The sequence below is a fragment of the Phyllostomus discolor genome, chromosome 9 (genome assembly GCF_004126475.2).
Source record: "Phyllostomus discolor isolate MPI-MPIP mPhyDis1 chromosome 9, mPhyDis1.pri.v3, whole genome shotgun sequence".
Lineage (NCBI taxonomy): Eukaryota > Metazoa > Chordata > Mammalia > Chiroptera > Phyllostomidae > Phyllostomus > Phyllostomus discolor.
The window spans coordinates 34,056,524-34,079,657 of NC_040911.2; the positions used below are offsets into that span (position 1 = coordinate 34,056,524).

Below are 23,134 nucleotides of genomic sequence, written 5' to 3' on the forward strand. Positions count from 1 at the left end.
AAAAATCCATTATTTATCACCACCACCTCCCAGTGATGGTCTCAGAATATAATTCTACAAATTCTGGCCTTGATTCTTTCTGGAACGAACATCTTCCAATGGATTTGCCATGAGTAGCTATTGTAAAGAGCTGCAGGCTGAGTCAAAACCAAGGTGGAGTGTCACCTTCACTGGCACAGGATGGACGTAGCTCCCATCTATAACTCCCACCCATAATCAGGACTCAGAATTTTTACTAAGCTCCTCCTTCTCGAGCACTGTCTGTTCCTGCCCCTCCCCACCCCCACCACTCCCGTCCGACATCTGTAATGTCAGAAGTGGGGAGGACAGGGCCTGGCCCTTTGTCACTCCTTTTCTCCTAGGAACATTCAGGGTCACAGCAATCTAATATTATGGACTTAACTTTTTAAATTTTATTTAAAGAGCAAGTTTAATAAATCAGAACATTCTTCTGCCTTATATTTTTAATCTCATTTAGGCCGAAATATATGTATTATCTACACTCAATAGTGTCTGTTCTGTCAGCTCCACACATGTCCTTCTTTTCACACTGGGGGTTGCGAGACCACGATCTACACTTCCCAAAGCTTCTGTGTCACCTGTCTTCCCGGTGCGCCCTCTCAATGACGGGCCCAGGCAGGGCCTTGAAAAGTGAAAACAGGAAAAGCTGTGTTTGAATGCTTCAGGTAGTAGCCACTGGCCGTGATAACATTGTTGCTGGCATTTCGGCAGCATAAGGAGTACAGTTCCCATTTCTCTGCTTAGAAGTCAGGTGTGGGTCCATCAAAGCATCAGTCTGGGGGCTCAGAGGATCCAGTCTGAGTGACCATAAGTTCAGATCTTAGATTAATAACCATTCCTTGCCTGCCTTTTCTAATACTCTTTCCTTCAACCTCAGCAACTCCAGCTCCTCTGTAGTCTTTCCTGAATGTCCCTCTGTTTTAAACACATAGAGTGGTTTCTCTTTTCCTGACTCAATGCTGATTCACCACTTGAATCCTAAGCATGTGCTTTAGCCTCATTTTCCAAGTGTATAAATCATAACAATATGGCTATTTTTCTCTAGACTCAGTGAATCACATAGAGAACTTTTGTGTTCATGGGCTAACTAGAAGCAAAGTATTTTATGTGATTGGTTGGGGATGAATATTAGGCTTTCCCTGGCTGGTCCAAAGTTGGAAGCAGGGTCAAAAATTAAGGAAGCTGTCATTTATTAATCAAGCCCTGGCCATTTGGGACTGATTGTTACCAAAGTTGTTGTTTGACTTCCTAGATTGTTATTAGAGATAGTAGTCTGACTTCCTCCAAGTCTGATTTATAGTAGCCTGGCTACCTGGGCTGATGATTATAAATAAAGGTTAGTTCCTTGGGTAGGTTGCTGTTGGCCATGGGTCAAAGTTCTATTTTTACATATGGTCTGGCCATAATCTATTTATATAGTCAGTCTTTCAGAGTTAAGTCTTGTGAAATCTCTCCTTTCCCCCTGCTCTTTGGGAAGAGCATCGGATATAGGACAAGGCTACATGTTTGGGTAAAAGGGAAAGAGATCCCTCTTGGATCTTTCAAACACTTCAAGTCGGGTCGTGCGCCATGCGGCATATCGAGGGTTGACGTCAAAAGACAGACTTGCTAGTTTACCCTGATGCCAGAAATTCAGAATTACCTGGTTAGTCAGCCAACTTTCTTAAGGTCCAAACTCTTAATTAAAAGCTAAGAAAATGTGGAAGGTGGATTTTATTAGCTACATAAATTTAATAGCTATGTAAATTGTACGGATTTTCAGTAACCCCTGAACAATGCTGCATACATTTGATTTCTTTGCTGGCTTTGGCAAAAAAAAAGAAAAAGGAAAAAAAAATTCTTTTGCAAGAAACTTCCCCAAAGGGAGGTAACAACTACATTAGCAGCAATCACGTAGTATGGCTTGGTGGGTGTTCCAATGCGTTAGAATGTGGCCCCAGTAATGCCCTTCACATGACATAATTATAAATGAAAATACATCTGTGGTGAGCATAAGCATTCCAGTCCCTGATATTGATCCTGCTTTATGGCTCCTTCAGCTGAGAAGTCAAGACTTGTTAAAAATAAAATATGTTTTCCTCTAAAAAACTTCATTGCTTTTACAACTGATTTTCTATTTTATCAAACCAGCTCTTGGTTTCCTCTTGAATTCACTTAGTACCCTTGGACACAGGATGGGAGAAAGAGAATATGACAGTCATTACGCAAACCTGTTGGCCATGGCAAAAGACCAGAAGGAAATATAAAAATACAGAACCTTGTTATTTCTGGATTAATGCTGCAAAGCTATCAAGTAGCTTTTGGCTTTTTCTTTCTTTCCTTTTTTCCTGTCTTGCTTTGTATGCTAAAATGATCCATATCATCCTCACCTTGTGGAAAACAACTTCCAAATGCAGGAACCTTCTCCTCTGTTGGAAAGTTTTACTGATTCTTTGAAAATTTTCTTTGCTGGACTGACTGCTATTCTCAGCTGCAGTCTTTTGTGATGGTGATATAGTGCTGGCTCAAGTATTTAAGCAGTTCTCTCATTCTTTTCCCCTTAGGGAGATAAAGAAAGGTCCGAGTCATTTGATATCCTTGAGGCAGAAGCAGGAGCTTCAAAGGACACCCAGGAGAGTCACAGGGACAGGTTCCCCAGCTGCCTTCCTGAATGATGTGTTTCATATAAACTCATTCCAAACCATTGGCATCCCCAGCAAAAGGCACCCTTGAAGCTGTCTCTGGAGGTGGCATGCCTTAAAAGAGATTTTTTTAGCTTGTGTTTTCTGGGAGTATGTTTTCGGCCAGTCCTACCAGTATGCCTTTGAGTTGTCAAATATCTGTGGAGACACTGAGATGCCCAGACACATGTGTCTGCCTCTATTTCCTGGACATCCAGCATCATTCAGCTTGTGTGGTAATCAACCTGTGGTGGGAAGAGTCTTCAGCATACCTCTGTGGTTGGTGATAAACTCCATTTCTGCTAAGTTAAAGTGTAAAGGTAGTCATTTTAGGTATTTCTTAGGGGGAGAGCCATTTTACTGCTAGTTCCCATTCTCTTTCCAAACTTATTCTCCACATGAACCACACAGCACGATGCCTTTGTTCCTATAAGAAAGCTTCATTAATGCCCACTGAAGTCCCCTCTAGTTAAAATGGATAGAGAGAGGGGTTTTCTTTTGACTCTTCAAGCCATAGCAGGATGCAACAGCTGGGTGTTTTTGTTTTTTAACTTTAATTTGATTAAACCATGTGATCTCTGGGAAAGCATGAAGAAGGAATATTTGAGATTAGAGCTTTCACCTTGACCTCCTTGCTGCTCCCTGCTTCTTCCCCTTCTAGCTCTCTACACCTGTACCTAAACTAAATAAAAGAGGCTGCAGTTTTGAAACCCAGGGTACGAGACCTTGCTTTGGAGAATTTGGCAGCCTAGTCAGGCTGCCAAAATCCTGACAATCAGAGAGATCATGCTGAGGACCAATTTCAGCTGGAAAGCACAAAGCTTCATTGGGCTGTTTCAAAGTTCATGCAGCTTTAGCACTAATCCTCTTAACATATTAGGCCAAGTGACGCAGGTACCATGATGGCAGTGGCATAAAAGCCCCTTCAATTTTTATTTACATCTCTTTGCATGGTAGAATGCAAGCCAATTCATTCTTCTCTGAGATGCCTCCTCACCATCCTGCCCTGCCCCAAGGCATTTGAAATTGAAGGCCAAAAATGCTTAGACTAACATGTTTGCAGATTTTACATAACACTGCTTTCCCCAAGCATTGGAACTCTTGCAGCATGTTGGCTTAGTGATTCCTGGTTTGTTGCTGTATTTTTTTCCTTCTGCAAAGGATAACATCTTGGCTGTAGACAAGGTAAGCATTTCCAGTATGAATGTTTAATAAAGATGAAGTCAGCATGCAGCATACTGTCTTCATGTTTTTTTGCTTTCTAATAAACCTATGCTCAGCCATAGGCTTGTTACTGTGGCGACTTCTTGCAAAAATTTCCTAGCTTCTATGCTCCTGTGCTCAGAAGAAATTTCTTTCAAGATTACCATTCTTCTGATAAATTAATTATATAAAGCCTGAAGAATTCAAGGTTGTAAAGCAATGATCAACCAGAAATAACCCTATGATTTTTTTAAACCTCCAAATACTATGTGCAAGTTCATACATGACAGAAACAGAGCAAGAAAGAGTGAACGCTGGGGTTATCATAATTCCAAATGGGTCTCACATGGGTACTACCAGAAAAATATTCATCATTGGTAGAAAAAAAACACTTGTGTGAGTAAAGAGTTAGAAACCAGAAAAAGAGACACTGACATTGAAAGACTAGAAAACACCAGGAGAGAATGAGAGGCCTCAAAGAGAAGGAGTCTACAACAGAGTCAAGATTATGTCCCAGTCCCAGCTCAGTTAATAGCCGGCTATGTGACCTTGGATGTACTACTTTGCCCTTCTCTTACAAAATGTTCAGGTGTAACTAGTGTGAGCATTAAGTACCTTTCAGTCTAAAAACTCTGGATGCTAACATCATGACAATGATAACCATTCATTGAGGACTTCTTATGTACCAGCCAAATATTTTAGACAGGTTATATATTTAAAATCCTCATTTTAAAGTGGCATAAAGCTTGGAAAGTTATCTGCCCAAAGTCACTCATATTGTAAATGGTGGATCTGGGATTCACATTCAAAATTCTCTAACTTGAAAAGCTCCTTTGCTTTTAATTATGTTATTATGCATTTGCATAGCTGGTAAAAATTCTAGTGGGCTTTGATAAATGTAGAAAAGTAGCCACAACCATCTATTTTCCTTTCCCCTTTCCCTCAGTATCATAGAAAAGACTTGCTTTGTATGTCAAGACAGAATAACACCAGAAAAACAGAGAAAGTTCACACTTGTTCAGTTTCAGGAGACGGCTTGTGGTAGGTGGGAAGGAAGGTGCCCAGAAGTGGAAGAGAAAGTCCTGGGGTATGGATCACATGTTTAAAAACCTGCTCATTTTCAGATGAGTAGGAAAGTAGAAACAAGATTAAATGGAAAATCAGTCATTTTTTAACAAATTTTATATCTTATCAAAAGAATGAAAGACTCCCTACATCATTGGGAACTTATCCGACCTCAAATAGGCATCAGAACATATCTGATGATGAAGATACTTAGTGTTCCTGTCTGAAAACTAAAGGGAACAATTATAAGGTTTAGAATGCATTTCTTGTGTGTGTGGTCATGAGTCAGGCTATCTTTCATATCCATACTAAGTTTTTAAAGTAGATAGATGGGTGTAATTTGTACATTGCCAGCTAGAGAGAGAAACACTGATATAAGTAAATCATTAGATGGAAGAGCCACCTGACGAATTTTAGAGATGATGTAATGGGAAGATCACTGACCTAGGAATTAGATGAATTCTTGTCACAGCTCCACAATGAGTGGCAAAAACTGGTAATACCTATTTCAAAGTTGAATGTAAGTGTGATTACATATGTAATGGCACCAAATAACAGATGTGATCTATCTTTGCTACCCTTTTATGTTTTACCCAATTTCCCCATTTCACAGCTGAATTCAATTCATCCCAGGAACGAGGTCAGTGGAAACAGAGAGCTGTTCACCATCATTGTCATGATGATCTTCATCATGATTTGTAGATGCCCAATGTGTAATTGAGCCTCAGACGTGCCCTCCCCACTCCAAAATATCTTACAGATTCTGACATATCTTATTTTAATTTTTGAGCACTTTCTCTGACTACTACCATATCACTAGTTTGGGTTACAATACAATATATTGTAGTCATTAAAACTACAATAATTAAGAGCACTGCCTATGCAATTAAATTGCTGGATTCAAGTCTCATATTCAACAGCTAAAATTTCTGTGATCAAGACAGACATCCTTAACCCTCTTTAGCCCAGTTTTTCTCAAATGTAAAATTAGAGTAACAATAGTCCCTAACTCATTTTTGTGAGCTAATACTTTTACAGTTCTTGGGAATAATACCTGGGAAGTAACAAGCATTAATAAAGCTATTATTGCTTTGCTATTGCTATTGCTATTGCAATAACAAGCTATTGCTATTATTCTTATTCTTATTTTATCACATTTTAGAAGGTGAGTTTATCATTCAGGATTTTCCTAAGTATCTGAACATTCTGTACATTTAATGTGTTCTTCCCACTCACCTCACACATTTTTTTGCATATGCCTTTATTTGCATATGGATATCTGTGGATCACAGCTACAGTTATTATGTGTGTGGTTTTACCTACCTTTGTTATACCATTCAGGAATATGCCATACAGGCATATGTCTTTTGCTTACATTTTTAATTCATCATCATGTTTCTGAGATTTATTACACATATAGGTAAACCATCTTAATTTTTGAGTTCCATACTATTCCATAGACATGTATTTTTTTAATGTTCTCCCTTTGAAATCCATTTAGGTTGATCTGGCCTTATGCTTTTCCAAAGTGGTGAACAACTTTAAATATATTCCTTTGTGTTCCTACATGAAAGTTTCTCAGGGTTGTATGCATAGAAACAGGATGACCTGGATGGAAGACATATGTGGTCTCAAGTGCATTCAACACTACCAGATTAAGCATCTCTTTGAATGTTCTTTTGCTGTTCCAGATTCGTAAGAAATTTCTGGCCATGCAATTTACCTGTTTTTCCATTTGAGATGTCTTCCTCTTTCTGGATTGTAGGGACTCCTCATGTATTCTCAATATGAATATTGTGTCAGTTGTGTGCATTGAGAAGCAGTGTACTGTTGCAATTATAACACCATGTTAGGCCAGAATGAGTTAGTTCAAACACTGGATTTTTATTCACTGGCTTTGTGACCTTGCTCAAATTACTTAACTCTTTTGAGGTTCAGTCTCCTCATCTATAAAATGGGACAGTCAAAATAACTTCTGTCATGGAGGATGAGGAAGACAAAATGAATCAATGTATACAAATGACTTAGAATGGAGCCTGGTACAGAAGAAAGGTTCAGTTGTCCTCAGAAACTTTTGCTGTGCTTCATACAGTCATTTTTCACTATTTTTTTACTCTGTTCAAATTATTATACCTTACCCTCATACTCACTCAACCTGATTTATTCTCTCTTATGGCATTTTGTGCTCTTTGGGTCAGGAATCATATCTTAGTAATTTTTCATTCCCAAGTCTTCAATCAACTGCCTGGCCTATATGGGTATTCATTAAATGTTTATACAATGAATGAATGGATGGATGCCTTAGGTATCATATTGCCTTTCTCATTATTAAAGTCTTCTTTCATTTCTTTGAGGTATAGTTGTGTCCACCTGAAGGGCAGGTTACGTTTCTCCACTGTGCCTGTGATTAAATCAATAGAGCCGCTCCCTTTGGGGATTTATAATAGCTTGGCTTCTGAGACCCAGTTCCTTATACATTTAAAATTTATCTTCAGCAAAACTTAACTGCTATTCACATATTACTACAGTCTGAAAATATTTTTTAAATTATTCTAGTTCCATCATGTGGGTCAATTTTTGAAGCTTAGATGTCCCTGTAGTATATAAATAGAAAGACACTACTGATCTCTTGATAAAAATTCTCTGAGTAAAACCCCAGGAGACCTGCCCAGAACCCAGAATGAATTAATGAATTGTGGATGGATTTAAGGTTAGACATCCCATCCAACTTACAGGTCTGTTCTCGTAGGGTTTTTTTAGCTTAAAATTTTAGAAATATTCAGATTGCCTGAAAAAAAATGACCTTGAGTTTCAGGATTCTCTGAACTCATATAAGAAGAATGTGTTTAAGGGGGAATGGGTAGGGTTTACAGGAACAAATTTGGAGGACACATGGACAAAAACTAGGGGTGGCGGGTAGGGGAAGGGGGAGGGTTGGGTGGGTGGGCTGGAATGGGAGTAGGGGGGAGAAATCTGTACTTGAACACTGATTAAAATAAAAATAAAAATAAATAAAAAAAGAAGAATGTGTTTCTAACCTTGGCAATTTTCTTCAACTTGGTATGGAACTTCAAGTTTTATAACAATCAATAAAGGGTATGCCACAGAACAAAAGGTAAATGATAAGTATGTATTTATGCAATTTAGAAGGACTGAGAAAATGCAAGAAGGAATGAAAACATACAAGCCAGAGAGAAGTGACAATAGATGATAATACTGTTTTTATAATACATTGCGACCTAGTAGTATTCCAGTTTTTCATAATTGATATACTAAATGTTTGGCTAAAACTGTGAGGATAAATGAAAAATTTATGAAAAAGAAACATAGGAGCTGTGTTACATTGTCTCTAAATATTGCCAAAACAATAGAACAGATGTATAGTAAATATTTGCTATTACTGTTAATGTGTAGATGAAAATGTGTGGTTATTTTATTAGTTCATATATAGGATTATCACTTGTGAATTCTTATTTATTCCACCTAACCTAAGTATAAGACTTTCTATTTTTTATTCTTGTTCAAGTACAGTTGTCTACCACTTCCCCTTCTCTGCCCTTCCCTGCCTCCCACTTTTGATCCTTTTCCTCTTTGGCTTTGTCTATGTGTCCTTTATATATGTTCCTTGATGACCCTTCCCCTTCCCACCCCACCCCATTATCCATTCCCACCTCCCCTCTAATTACTGTCAGTTTGTTCTTTATTTCAATGCCTCTGGCTCTATTTTGCTTGCTTATTTGTTTTGTTGATTAGGTTCTACTTATAGGGAGATCATATGGTATTTTTCTTTCACCTCCTGGCTTATTTCACTTAGCATAGTGCTCTCCAGATCCAGCATGCTGCAGTGAAGAGTAGGAGCTCCTTCTTTTTTTCTGCTTCATAGTATTCCATTGTGTAAATGTGCCACAGTTTTTGGATCCACTCATTTACTGATGGGCACTTAGGTTGCTTCCAGCACTTGGCCATTGTAAATTGTGCTGCTATGAACATTGGGGTGCATATGTTCTTTTCAATTACTATTTCAGGATTCTTAGGGCATAATCCCAGCAGTGGGATTGCCAGGTCAAAAAGCAGTTTCATTTTTAGTTTTCTGAGGAAACCCATACTGTTTTCCACAGTGGCTGCACCAGTCTGCATTCCCACCAACAGTGCACTATGGTTCCCTTTTCTCCACAACCTCACCAGCACTTGTTGTTTGTTGATTTTGTTATGATGGCCATTCTGACCAGTGTGAAGTGGTATCTCATTGTGGTTTTAATTTGCAGCTCTCTGATGGCTAGCAATGCTGAGCATCTTTTCATGTTGTCTCTGGGCCCTCTGTCTTCCTCCTTGGAGAAGTGCCTGTAGAGGTCTTTTGCCCATTTTTTTATTGGGTTGTTTGGAAAATCTCAGATATTTCATGCAGCATTATTTTCACTGATATGTCCCCTAAACAAGGGACATAAAGGAAAGAAAAAACAAATGGGACTTAATCAAATTAAAAGGCTTCTGCACAGCTAAAGAAAACATCAGTGAAATGAAAAGAGTACCAACCATATGGGAAAATATATTTGCAAATGATACCTCTGACAAGGGTTTGATCTCCAAAATATATAGAGAACTCACACGACTCCACTCCAGGAAGACAAACAACCCAATTGAAAAATAGTAAGTATAAGGCTTTCAAAGGAACTGAGCCATAGGGAGCATATATATAATACAAACTCAGTGTTTCCTATATTTTTATTTAATTTATCAGTATTTTTTGCTTTTTCCAGTGACTCCAACTTCCACCAAGTCATCTTACTGAATTTTTCAATTTCTAGCTAATGGGTGGGAAATAGTACGTAGCAACTAAAATACTACCTATCTTGTTTTCCCTCTTCATCTAATTTGTTTGGCTGTCCTAGGTAAATCATATTAATGTAGTCTGGGTATTACCCATGTATTAAACAATAAAGTTGTGATCTGCATTGGCTGTTTGCAACTGAGTCTCTTTCCTTCCCTGTCATAAGCAGCACTGTGTGCAGACTTAGAGCTCCTCTCATTCTTCAAGTGCATACGCCTTTAACAAATAAGGAAGGACCAAGTTGGAATGCATGGATTTCTCCTCCCTGTATTCATTCATTCATTCATTCATTCATTCATCAAACAAGTAAAGGACACTTATTTAGTGCTAGAGGTATAGAGATGAATAAAGTGTGGTTCTGTTCTTAGCAAAATGACATCAAGTGAGAGACAATAACCCTGTTACTATATTGTGAGTAAAGTGTTCTGGGGACTGTGGGAGAAGATCTAAGAGGCAATCTTACCTATCCCAAGAGCAGAAGAGGTGATAAAAGTTGTCATTCTGGGGAAAAACAGAATAGACTAAAGTTTTGAGGAATGAGTCAAGATTAGTCATTGGAGTGTGAGCTGAGAATATAGGAGGCCTGAGAGTCATGTAAACAATTTCAGCTGCATAAAACCCCATGTCCAGTGTGAGGACATTGTAAATCCCTCAGAATTTATAGGTGCAGGATTGTAGAAATAAATGAGACCTGGAGAGTTAGGAAAAGAACTTTTCCTCTTTCCTCCATTCCTGGAATGCTGGGCTGGTATAAGTTCTGGGAACCAGAACATCACTATCTTCCCTTATGATTCAGGGAAAAGACCTGTCCAATTGCTACCTATCTTACGATGCTGCTTCAGACTGAATGTTTTAGTCCCTTCCCCCCAAAACTCATATATTGTAATCCTACCCCCAGTTTCATGGTATTTCAAAGTGGGGCTTTGGGGAGGTAGTTAGGGTTGGACTAGGTCATGTGGGTAGTGCCCTCACAATAGGATCGATGCCCTCATAGAAAGAGGACACACGAGATCTCCCTCTGCTCTCTTCCATGTGAAGATGCAAGAGGAAGAAGGCCATCTGCAAGCCAGGAAGCAGATCAACAGACACTGCATCTGCTGGAACCCTGACATTAGACTTCCAGCGTCCAGATCCATGAGAAATAAATGTGTGTTGCTCAAGCCATCCTGCTATGCTACTCATTATGCAGCCCAGACTAAGACACAGCCTACTGGACATGCTATTCCAGGAAAACTGTGTCTTCTTCTCACACAGGTCTCTGACTGGCACCCCTCTAGCACACTTTGCAGTTTTCAGTGTTGCAGGTAGTGCCTCAGAGGCCTCAGTCTTCTTCCTGCTAGAAAACCCCTGTGATTCTGCTGCAAACAGACCAGCCTGTCCTTTTAATTTCATATACTACATTGGGCAATAATTTGTTAGACTACACAACTACAGGCAACCCCTAAAAGTTGTTGTTGCACACATGCCCCCAGGAAGAAGTGCTGCCTGCCTTTACTTACCTAGCTAAGTAAGGCGCTCTGGTCATCCTTCCCACTGTAGGGAAAATGTCTCTTCAATGACTGGCTCATCATCCCCCTGGACCTGTGCAAGGTTGATCTGACAAGGTACTGAGTATGTACATCTGGGGCTGAGTAGGAAGATGTGGACAGAGTGTAGTCATCTTGAGTGAGAACACCCAGGGCAGGATTGCGGGGCAAGAAGCAATGAAGGGAGGATTGATATTAATGGAATACCAACATGGAAGGGGACAGGGGGCAAGAGGAGAGCAGAAGAAAGAAAAAAGGATTGGTCAGGGAGAGGAGAAAAAGTTTGGCCAAAAGCCAATTGGGATAAAATAGACAGGGGGAGGTTAAGAATAGTATAAGGAGTGGAGAAGCCAAAGAACTTGTATGTATGACTCATGGACATGAACTAATGTGTGTGGGGGAATTGCAAGAAGGAGGGGGATGCAGGGCACAGAGGGCTAAAAGGGAGAAAAAAATGGGATAACTATAGCAGTGTAATCAATAAAATATACTTTAAAAAGCCAATTGGGGGAGAGTTTGAAGGAAGGAGTGGTCTAGACTGAGTGTCCCATGTTCAGGAATTTAAGTGAGACCAAAGGTTGAAAAGTGCTGCTTTTGGCACCTCAACTCAGGAGGCAAAATGGAGCCTTACCGTTGTGATCCCAGGCCAGCTCAGCAGGCCAACGCGAAGGTTTATGTAAGAGAACAGCTTGAATGAGTGTATCATCAACAGTTTGTGAGAGAATTGAGGCAGGATGGAGGTTCTGAGTTACAGACTAGAGCAGGATCATGACAGAGGATAAAGCAATGTGGCCAGAGCTGGAGAATTACATGAGACCAAAATTATCATTAGGAGTTTGGGCAGCTTGAGGGAGGAGTTGCTGTGGGGTCTGTATTCTTTCCCTCCTTCTGCTCTGTCCTTGCCTCAGCTGGTCCTGACTGAGCCCAATACCCACCATGTGATGAAATGGGAAGTACCTGGGGATGAGGGAGAGGCAGGGTCCTAGAAAAGAGATGGCTGAAGAGGAAGGAAAGGAGGGAGCTAGGAAATCCCCAATAATGTGGACAGAACAGACAGGGACTGCTTGCAAAGGACTAAAACCAAACAAGAAGTTTACCATAAATAATTTAATCAGTGCTTCAACACCTTAACAGGTTGGATGTTTAAAAAAATTAAATTGACTAAATTTACTTAGGCACATCACAGGACACACAGTTTAACAACTGTAATTATTCTAGAAAAAGGAAAATGAGCCCATCTATATGGTTTTATTGTTCTCAGCCATTTAAGGCTTTATCTTTATGTTGCCAAAACAAGCAGTTAATTTAGTTAATTTAGTCAACCAGCCAGTCTTCTCAGGAGGAAAACAAGGCTTTCAGAGGAGTAATGTTTCAAAATGCAGGCCTTGAGCCCCAGCTGTTTGGCTGGACTTTCTACTTCTCTGTTTGTGATATTGGCATTGAAAGACAGCTCTTGAGGCCTGGAATGGAAATGAAAGAAAGGCTGTTAAAATGTGAACAGTAGTTGAGGATTATAGCAAAAAAGAGAATTCTACAGCATCTTCTGATACAGTGACTGTTTCTAAAATGCTTTACTCTTCGTTGTATGATTTCCCATAAAATCATAGGGATTGATGAGAGACAGGCGTGAGTATTATTTACATTTTGGAGAAGTAGAAAGGAGAGCTTCAAGAAATTACATGTTTGGAGCAATTTCAGGTGACAAATCATGGGGAGGGCGGCAAGGGCGGCAAACAAAGCTTGTGTATGTCCATATCACACTTCCTGGCTTCATCTAGGAGCGCATGTGCTCTCTGTGCTGTACTGGAGCAGGCTTCCTCTACTGGCGCCCACCCTGCAAGTGCTCAACGCCTATTTGTGGTAGATGATAATAGTGATGGTGGTGCTTATCATCATGTGCCACGAACAAATGACAAGTAGCCAAAGGGAGCCAAACGAGAGGTAGGTGTTTATGGAACTGTATCTGAGTCATAAGGGTGTAAACGGAAGACTGATGGAGCACCTAAAGAAGAAGGGAAACATTGGGGAGCAGGCTTATCTTCATTTCGGTTGAGTTAAACTTTGACTTTTATGATACTGAAATAAATAGGAGAGTGTTTTAAAATTAGTGCTTAACGAAAAAGAAACATAAGGACCAGGATGTGATGACAATTTTTACATAAAGCAAATGGTTAAATTCCAAGTGGGGAGTACCCATTAAAACTGAGGATCGAGGATAACAACCAGCAGATGTGAACATGTTTCACTGTGAGGTCATATGGAAATGAATTAATGAGTTCACAAGCAATTCTTTTTCTAACAGTCACATAAGTAAACTTGAGGGGGTATCCAAATGCCCATGGCAAGCAATTCGCTTGGCATCTGACTAATGGCATGTAAGCCTGAGATGTTATATCGTTGGCCTGAAGACTATAATTGTATGCTTTGCTACTACCATCTACAAAGCAATACATAGCAGGACAGCTTTGATTTTGGACTTTCTATCGCATATTATCTTTGTTTTCTACCACAGCTGACATTTTTTCTTTCCTCTCCCATTTTAGAAATAAAACCACTCAGGGTTGGAATTGACTTTCCACTTTAAAGGTAACATAATCTGATCCAAATACAGCACAATGACGGCTACAGCTTCCTATTAAATTCTACTTCCCCATAAAATGTTTAATCGGTTGTAGAACTTTAGGCAAGTGACAAGGGCACTAGCTCTGACCTTCCTGGTCAAAGACTTAGGTTCTTTCCAGTTTATCTATTTTACCTAAGTAGTTAATCACTACACAAATTACTTTAGTATGAAATATTACAGTTGCACAGAAATCAAGGCAGAAAGGACCATGACAACATTGTTGAGCTCAGAGGAATTATAATAACACTTGCTGTGGGGTTGCAGCAAGGCAAGCAGAGGCAGGACAAATAGAATGAGGTGAAAGGCTCTCCCAGAGCTACTTAGTTCAGAGAATTACTTGGGGGGAGTCACCTGCCTCTTTCCCAGCTGGGAGTAGTCCCAAGAGGCAGATTCTTATCCTGGGTCAATATTTCTGAAAATGTGTTCTTCAGAACATGAATTACAAGAATATTTTATAGAAATTACATGAAATAGGGCTCATCAGTAGTATAAATGTGGAGACATGCTGAGCTACATGAAATCAAACAGAATTCTTCCCTGGAAAGGTTTTCAGAGATCATGATGGACTAATGGGCATTCGAAACTCCATGAGGTGTATTTCCCAGTGTTCAGTAGTTACCAAACTTGCCTGAATGTGAAGTACTTTTCCTGCCTTAGGGATTCTCAACGGTTCAATTTTCTGATGAACATATTCTGCAAACATTCTTCAGTGATCCTTGGCGAGTTCAAGTTTACCCCAGAGGGGGACCCAAGGGATCCCTTTAATGTGAAGTCCTAGTATTTATATTAGACCTGTCCTTAACAAGCCCTGAATTTACAGTTAACTCTTGGGGCAAAACCAGCTTTCAGAATTCATAAGTTAGCCTTGCACTTGTTTTTGTTTGTTGGCATGGTTTTATTTGCTGGCATGGTTTATTTGTTTCACCTTACCACGTAAAAAGGACTAGTTCAATTTTAACTGAAAGAATATTTTTAAAAACTGTCACCTATTTATGTATTTCTCCTGAGGTGTTACTAATACATATTTTTTTGAATTTATAGAGAATTTCAGGAAATATTTTATCATCAATCTCTTTATTATAAAATTGATGAACTTTACAACTCAGTTTCACTAAATGGTAGTAAAATCTCCATTAATTTATCTGGTTAATTTTCATATATTCAATTACATTAAAAAACCATCACACCCTTTGTATTTTATAATGCATAAAGTTTCAAGTTTCAGGTCTTCCTAGAATAGGATCAAAATTTGAGAATTGGCCAAAAGACATATATTTTTCCCTTATAATTTTTAAAACTTCCTACAAGGAAAGAAAAACTCATTTTGGAGATACACAAATCAAATAAATATCAGAAAACCAACAGTTATGTCTTTAACTTCCATTTGAACATAAAAATGATGTCATAGTAATACACATTCAGGTTTAAATAAAGGAAAGCAAAATCCTAACTGGAGGATAAACCTATTATTTACTACATGGTATGTTTTTCCCTGCCATTGGAAAGCGGAGAGTCACTTATGATGTGTCCAAGAGGAATTTAATGTTTTCTTTCATCTGCAAATAGTCAAGAGAAAAAAGTGAAGATGGAAAAATGACAAAATGATTTTATCAAGGTACCATATGCATGCATTTGACAAACACCTCTTGTTATTTTTCAAATGTATTCAGTTTGATAGGTCCCTTAGTATGGTTTTGCTCAGCATATTTCTAATCATTTCGGAAAGCTTCATACAGGCCCTGAGAAATACTGGCTGGCTGAGATTTGTTTCATTTTAGCTTATCAGAATATTGGTAGGTGAGAGTGATTTGGTACCGAAGCATTCCTCAACTCTGCTTAGATAGAACTTTATTAACCTCCGAAAAGCACTCAGGTGGAGGACAAAAGTGCCAGAGCATTTCATATTCATGCTGTCACAGTTTGTCCACCACACAGTCACACTGTCATATCGATCCTAACACATATAGAACCACCCAGTGCAAAACACTTTCCTCTAATAAAGTAATAGTTGGGGAGGGGGAAGTGAAGCACTATTTGTTTAATATTTGAGGCTGGAATGTGAGAGTCTTTACTGATTAAAATTAAAAAAATAAGTACTTTCTAATTGTATATTTGAAAGTTAAGACAGTAAATCTTAAAAGTTCTCATCACAAGAAAAAATGTATAAGTTATGTATGATATTGGTAATATCACCATACATAATGCTCACCACACTATGGTGAACTTTTCACAATGTACATGCATAGCAAGTCATTATGTTATATACCTGAAATTTATATAATGATATATATCTTAATAAAAATTATATCTCAGTTTAAAAAAGATCACAAATACCTAATTGCTCTATCACCTCCTCTCACCCTGGCATGACAAAAATATTCCTTCAATTTGAAAGATAATTATTAGTTCAGCAGCCTCTGCACTCTTTGGTTTCAGGAGCCTTTGCATTCTCAAAAATTTTCAGGACCCTAAAAAAGTTCTGTTTATATGGATTATACCTATCAAAACTTACAGAATTGGGTTAATTCCAATCTAATTTGGCTTAATATTTGAAAGTCAATTACTATAATTCACCATTAACTAAATAAAAAAGAAAAATCCTATGGTTAACTAATTTAAAAAGGCATTTAATAAAATCTAATATTTGTTTATGATTGCAACTGCTAGAAAATTAGCAAAGAATGGAAGAAAACTTCTCTAATCTGATAATGAAACCCACAAAATTCTTATAGCTATCATCAAACTTAATAATGAAATATTAAAATCTTTCCTCTTGAGTATAATAATAAAACAAGTTTTGCCACTGTAATCACTTCAGTCTAACTTTGTATGGAAGCTCCTGGTGCAATAAGGCAAAAGAATGAATTAAAAGATATAAGTATTGGAAAAGAATACTTAAAATTTGTCATTGTTGATGTAGAAAATCCAAAATATTCTATAGACAACCATTAGAATTAATAAGTGCATTTATCGAGTCCGTTAGACACAAGGTCAATATTATTTCCATATAAAGCAACAAACAACTGGAAATAAAATAGAAAAACATTGTTAACAATGACATCAAAAATATTAAGCACTTAGCAATAAATCAACAAAATATGTCTATAGACAGAAATCTATAAAACTATTTAGAGAAATTAAGACCTTAATACTGTAAATGTATTATAAGATTCAATGTATTAAAGATATCAATTTTTCCTAATTTATTCTTAAATCAAATGCAATCCTTGTCCAGTTTATAGAGTCATTTCTTAAAAGGGACAATCTCACTTAAAACTGTGGAAAAAAATTAAAAGGTCCCCAAAGAGTTAGGGCAGTCTTAAATAGGAACAAAGTTGGAAGATTTACATTATTATATCTCAGACTTAACTACAAAGTTATCACAATTAAAATAGTGTGAAATTACTTTAAGGATAAACAAGTAGGCCAGTAGAACATAATAAAACCCAAAAATACACTCACACCAAAATGGCAAGCTGATTTACAGGCAAGGTGATACAGTGATACAGAGAGGTAAAATGGTTTTTTTAAATAAATGGTTCCGGACCAGTGTGATGTATGTTTAGTAGAAAATATTGAAATCTATCTCATACTATACAGAAAAGTCAGTCCAGCTTACCTACAGACCTCAAAATAAAAGTTATGAAACAAAGTTCCAATCTCATTAGTTGTCAAGGAAATGCACATTAAAACCAGTAAGGCAGGATCAAGTACTGGGGAGAAACTGACCATCTCATGCACTATTGAGGGGAGTGTACAGCTGTCCCACCACTGCGGAACCAGGCACTGTTTACTACACATACCTCATTATTTTTATCACATTGTTCTGGAGCAAGCTTTTTATGAGCACCACACTCTAACCAACTGAGCTAACCAGCCAGTGACTGGAGCAAGCTTTTTAAATATGCACCAAGTAGGCTGCTGTTTATTCCTAATCCCTAGATAATTAGTGGTTTTACACTCTGCATGGTATGTTTTTCCTTTTGTTGAATTTTCTGATTGTTTTTCTCTCTTGTTTATTGAATTCATTGGGGTGACATTGGTTAATAAAATTATATAGGTTTCAGGTGTACAAGTCTATAATATATCATCTGTGTACTGTATTGTGTGTTCACCACCCCTAGTCAAGCCTCTGTGCGTCACCATGTATTCCACTCTATTCCACTTGTAACAACCCCCCCACCCCCATTCCCTCTGGTAATCACTATACTGTTGTCTATGCCTATGAGTTCATTTTTCCCTTAAACCCGTCACCCTTTCCACCCAGCCCCACCCCCCTTCTTCTGCACTATGGGAAAGCTTAATTTTCTATGTTGACCCTCTTTCTGCTCTTCTGTGTTTTCAGTTGTATATTTAGGTAGAAAGTCTTAGACTCTAAATCAGCCTGTTTTATCTCACCTCCTCATGTAGTTTTCCACACCCTTCTCTTTTTTTTTGTATTATTGCTTTATCAAAAACCTCCAATAACATTCCTGAATATTAATGATGACAACAACCAAAATACCTTGTGCCTGCCATAGTAATAATAACTTTTCAAATATTTTATTATTAAAAATAATTATTTTGTAGGTTTTTGATAACCTGCAAAAATTTGTGTGGTTCTTTAACCTGATTTCCTTTATCAGGTTAAGGAAATTTTTTTCTATTCCTAATATTCTAAAGATATTAAGAATGAGCAAAGCCCTGGCTGGTGTGGCCCAATGGATTGAGTGCTGACCTGGGAAGCAAGGGGTTGCTGGTTCCATTTTGGTCAGGGCACATGTCTGGGTTTCCGGCTGGGTCCCCAGTAGGGGGCATGTGAGAGGCAACCAAATATTGATGATTTTCTCCCTCTCTTTCTCCCTCCCCTTCTCTCTAGCAGTAAATAAACAGAATCTTTAGAAAAAAAAGAATCAGTGAAGAACTTTATAAAATTTTTTTCTTGTATGTATCTTTTTATTATTTTCTATATTTTATTACACAGTGTTGGACAAAATTAGGTTTATAGTTGTTTATGAAAACAATATAATAATTAATAAACAACAATACAAGAATAAGCTCATGAAAATATTTCATGTAACCCTACTTTTGTCCTACCCTGTATAGAACCTATGTACATATCACTTTACATGCTTTAATGTTAAAAATATTTTCACTCCCACCTCATTCTTTAAATTTACCTTTGTGTTCTTTTTGAACAGGATTTGTGTCTGTGTGTGTGTGTGTGTGTGTGTGTTTTGCATGTGTATTTACATGCACTTTGTGTGCTTTTCACGTGTCTGTTTTGGGATCAGGATAATGGTAGTTTAAGGTGAGTTGAGAGCTTTTCCTCTTTTGTGTTTTTCCTATCAGACACTATCTTTTCTTAATTGGTTTTGAAGAGCTTACGCACAAAGTCATTTGGACTCCTATCTTGTCAGCCTGTGACTATCATTTTTAAGAGATTTTTTTACATTTATTAACTTTTCTATGGTCAATTTTGGTAATACAGACATTCCAAGGGGAGGCAGTGACACTCTTTCTAGGTTTTCCAGTGTATTGATATATACACATTTTATGCACTTTAATACTTTTATCCTCTTAATAAATGCAGTTAAAGACTCTACTCATCATGCTATTGATATATTTTATCTTTTCTCTTTTTTATCAGACTTACCAAAGTTTATCTGCTTTCAAACAGTTTTACTATCTTTTCCAAGATACAAAATTTGGTTTTAACTATCCATTCTATAAATATTTTTTTCTGTGGTACAGCACACACTCATGTTCATTTAATTCTGTGTGTTTTCTGAAATGATGTGTGTTTTTTGCCTGTTCAAGTCCCACTTGGAACAGTCTCAATGAACGAGTTACCTGTGAGAGACCTTCTATTATTTTTCTAAATTTACCTTAAAATAGACTCTGCTTTAAAGTGTATAATGGCCCAAATATAACCATGGCTTGTTTCTGATTGTTTTTCTCTCTTGTTTATTGAATTCATTGGGGTGACATTGGTTAATAAAATTATATAGGTTTCAGGTGTACAAGTCTGTAATACATCATCTGTATACTGTATTGTGTGTTCACCATCCCCAGTCAAGCCTCTGTCCGTCACCATTTATTCCACTCTATTCCTCTTTGAGACCCTCTTCTTCAACCAGTGAAAGCAATATATCTCTGGTAAGACCTAGTCTTATGATACCAGGTCAGAATTTTTATTAATGGCAGATTTCTGCTGTTTGCTGCTTCTTTCCATCCTTTAATAATGAAGCAGAATATTCCTAATCCAATATTCTACTTTCCACTGAGGTTGTCTCTTCTTGGGTAGAGTTACAGTTATTTTGCTCCCATGCATTGTTTGTCATTCCAAATATCAGGCACCTCAAAAAGATTCAGGACTACAAGCAATGATTCTGTATCCATAATTATAAAGCAAACATTTCATGTGCTATTTAGTTGTCTTTTGACTCAGTTGGCAAATTCAAATGGCTTTGTGTAAATGAACTCTAAAATGTACAATACTTTACTGAAGAAAAAATTTTCTCATTCATTCATCTCTCACTAGGAGCGAGGAGCATGATGGTTGGAATACTTTTGAAAAAAAGTTTCAAAAGATTCACTCAGACATAAAGTTAAGGAAAGCTATATATTTCGCCTCTGGTGGCTTTAAGTGCCAAAAAACAGAGACTAACAAAAAAACGGGAAAAGAATCCTTTGACTAGCTGACATTTTACTCTCGTTGGAAATATAGGTGCAGATGTCCCTAACACTGCCAATAGCATTACTCAAAATTGAGGACGGGATGGATGGCTATTTCAGCTTGAAACAAAGTTGCAACTCCTTGATGATTTCAAGTCTTAGAGCAAACATTGGTCTAAAGCCTGCAGTCGTTCTATTCCTCATCTCCTGATATTCAGCTTCTGGGGACAGAGACATTGTCTTACAACAAAGACAGATGGTTAAGAAAGTGAAAGTCATGCTATATTGATAATTTTGCTTACAGAGAGCAAGTCTGAAAATACTTTGAAAAAAGTTCCCTTGCATACTTGGGTGTTTTGCCTTTCCTGTCTGTCTCTGTCTCTATGTTTGCTTTACACTCAGTGTCACCTCAGCTCATTTTTGCAGAAATAGATTAAGCAGATTGATTGGCTCCTTTTCACCTGTTCTAAACAGATTCATTAGCTCCATGCTGCAGAACTAAGCTACCTTTTTCTGTTCTATTATCTTTGAATGCCTGTGCTTGCTGAAGTTGAGCTGATTTTAGTGACATAGAGAAGAAAAAGCCGTCCCCTGCTCTGCTTTGCAAACTGCCATTCATTTCAGGAAAATAACTCTGCCTGTTGGCTGGAGATCCAGCTGCTTGTCACGTTAGACCATGTGGTGTCTGCTGCTGAGTCCAGCTGTACAGCCGAGATCAGTGCCCTAAGGACTGAGTACAGAAATGCTGTGATCCCTGGCGGTGACAGGGTCTCTGCTAACAAGCCTGTAGACATTCAAGATGAAATGTCATCACCCCAGCACAGCTATCACAGAAGGATGAAACAAAACATCTAAAGACCTTTAATAGCATCAGAGTCTGGGAAATAAGTGAGGCGTCCCAGGTGTAGTTCCCTATTCTATGGAGTTGATGTCAATCCTGTGAGCAACTGTGACTTGTTCTATATCAACTTTATCCCCAATACTCGGAGATAAAAAGAATAACAAGTTTTCCCATGACTGAGCTTAAATATTTTTAGAGCTTACTGCTCTACAATCCATTATTCAATAATTATTAGAAAATGTCTATCGGATCTAAGTTTCTCTGCTAGAAGTTGAAGTAGACAGATAAATTAGTCATCAGTCATCAGATTCTCTACGTGCATGAAGTAGCAAATAAGAATCAGTTAATTTTCATTTCAGGTCCCCAATCCTAGCTTGCTGGCCCAAATCCAATGATCGGTGTCCTTATGAGAAGAGGGAAATTTGGACACAGACACCCAGGGAAGAACTCTCACGATGATGACAGAGAACGGAGTGAGGCGTCTACAAGCCAAAGAATGCCAAGGATTCCCAAGAACCACAAGAAACTGGGAAGGAGCCATAGAACAAATTCCTCCTCAGCCTCCAAAAGGAATAAATCCTGCTGACACCTTGATTTCAGACCTCAGGCCGCAGGAACTGTGAGACCATAAATTCTTGTTGTTTTAAGCCACCCAATTTGTGGTCATTTGTTACTGCGGCCCTGGAGAACGAATATATCCTATCTCCAATTCTTGGACTAGGTGATGAAAGAGAAGCTTTCAGATTGAACATAGTCCAAAGACGCTGGGAGAGACACAGAATGCAGTGAGTAGTCAGCACACACTGCTCTCAACCATAAATTATTCCTTTCCAACCCTATTAAACTAGCTTCAATTTTGTAACAAATGATAACAGCCAAGATCTCTTTCTGTGACTACTTCTATAAGTCGTGCCAGCTGAAGGAGGTTCTATAAGCCATACACTGAAGAGGTACCTGTCAGTTGAAATGATTTTCTCCAGGTCAATGCCTTTGTTAGAACAGATGACAATCAAACCCCACCTCCTTTCTGGCTATGGCAAAGAACAATTCACATGTGTTATCCATTGTCTTTTACATTTGTCAAAAATGAAAGCACAGCCACCAGAAAACGACATTATCCTGGTTATAGATGTGGCTAAATTTTTACATGGTCTAGTATTTTTTGGCACTCTGTAATGTGGGACCATAAGCAATGAGTGTTTTAAAAACATGCCATCAGTAATGCATCCAAAGAGTGCCATTCATCAAAATAGTTACTCTGGCACTGCACCCCTCGCCGTAGCCACCACTACTCTGAATGTAGCCAGAACTCCTCTTGTGCAATTTTCTTCAAATCTGGTTAATGAAGCACACAAGAAAATCAGCCTCATAAATTTATAGTCACATGTAATTTTGACCATTAAGGATGTCATCATGCTTGATGGATATTACCCACCCCATCCATCAGAACTGACTTGGAATAACTTTTGACCATTTCCCCAAATAAAATCTGCCATCCATGGAGTAATATTCGCTTTCAATGAGCACATTCAAAAGAATAATAGCTTCTAAAATTCCTTTCAATGGAATGCTTAGCGTGGTGCCTTGCAGATGGTTGACACCCGATAAATAATTGTGGGATTGCTTTACAAGCACTGTGTGGGCTCTGAAGACAAAACCAAAAGAGGAATTCCAGAAGTAGAATTTTTAGAAGCATTACAACAAGTAGAT

General features: G+C 38.1%; 1 long non-coding RNA gene across 1 annotated transcript; it reads left to right on the forward strand.

The window, feature by feature from the left end:
- The first annotated feature begins 3,431 nt into the window (after positions 1–3,431).
- LOC118496691 lies at positions 3,432–22,664 on the forward strand. Its single transcript, XR_004899248.1, has 2 exons — positions 3,432–3,866; positions 21,784–22,664. It is a non-coding gene; the product is annotated as an uncharacterized LOC118496691 (long non-coding RNA).
- Positions 22,665–23,134: the final 470 nt, after the last annotated feature.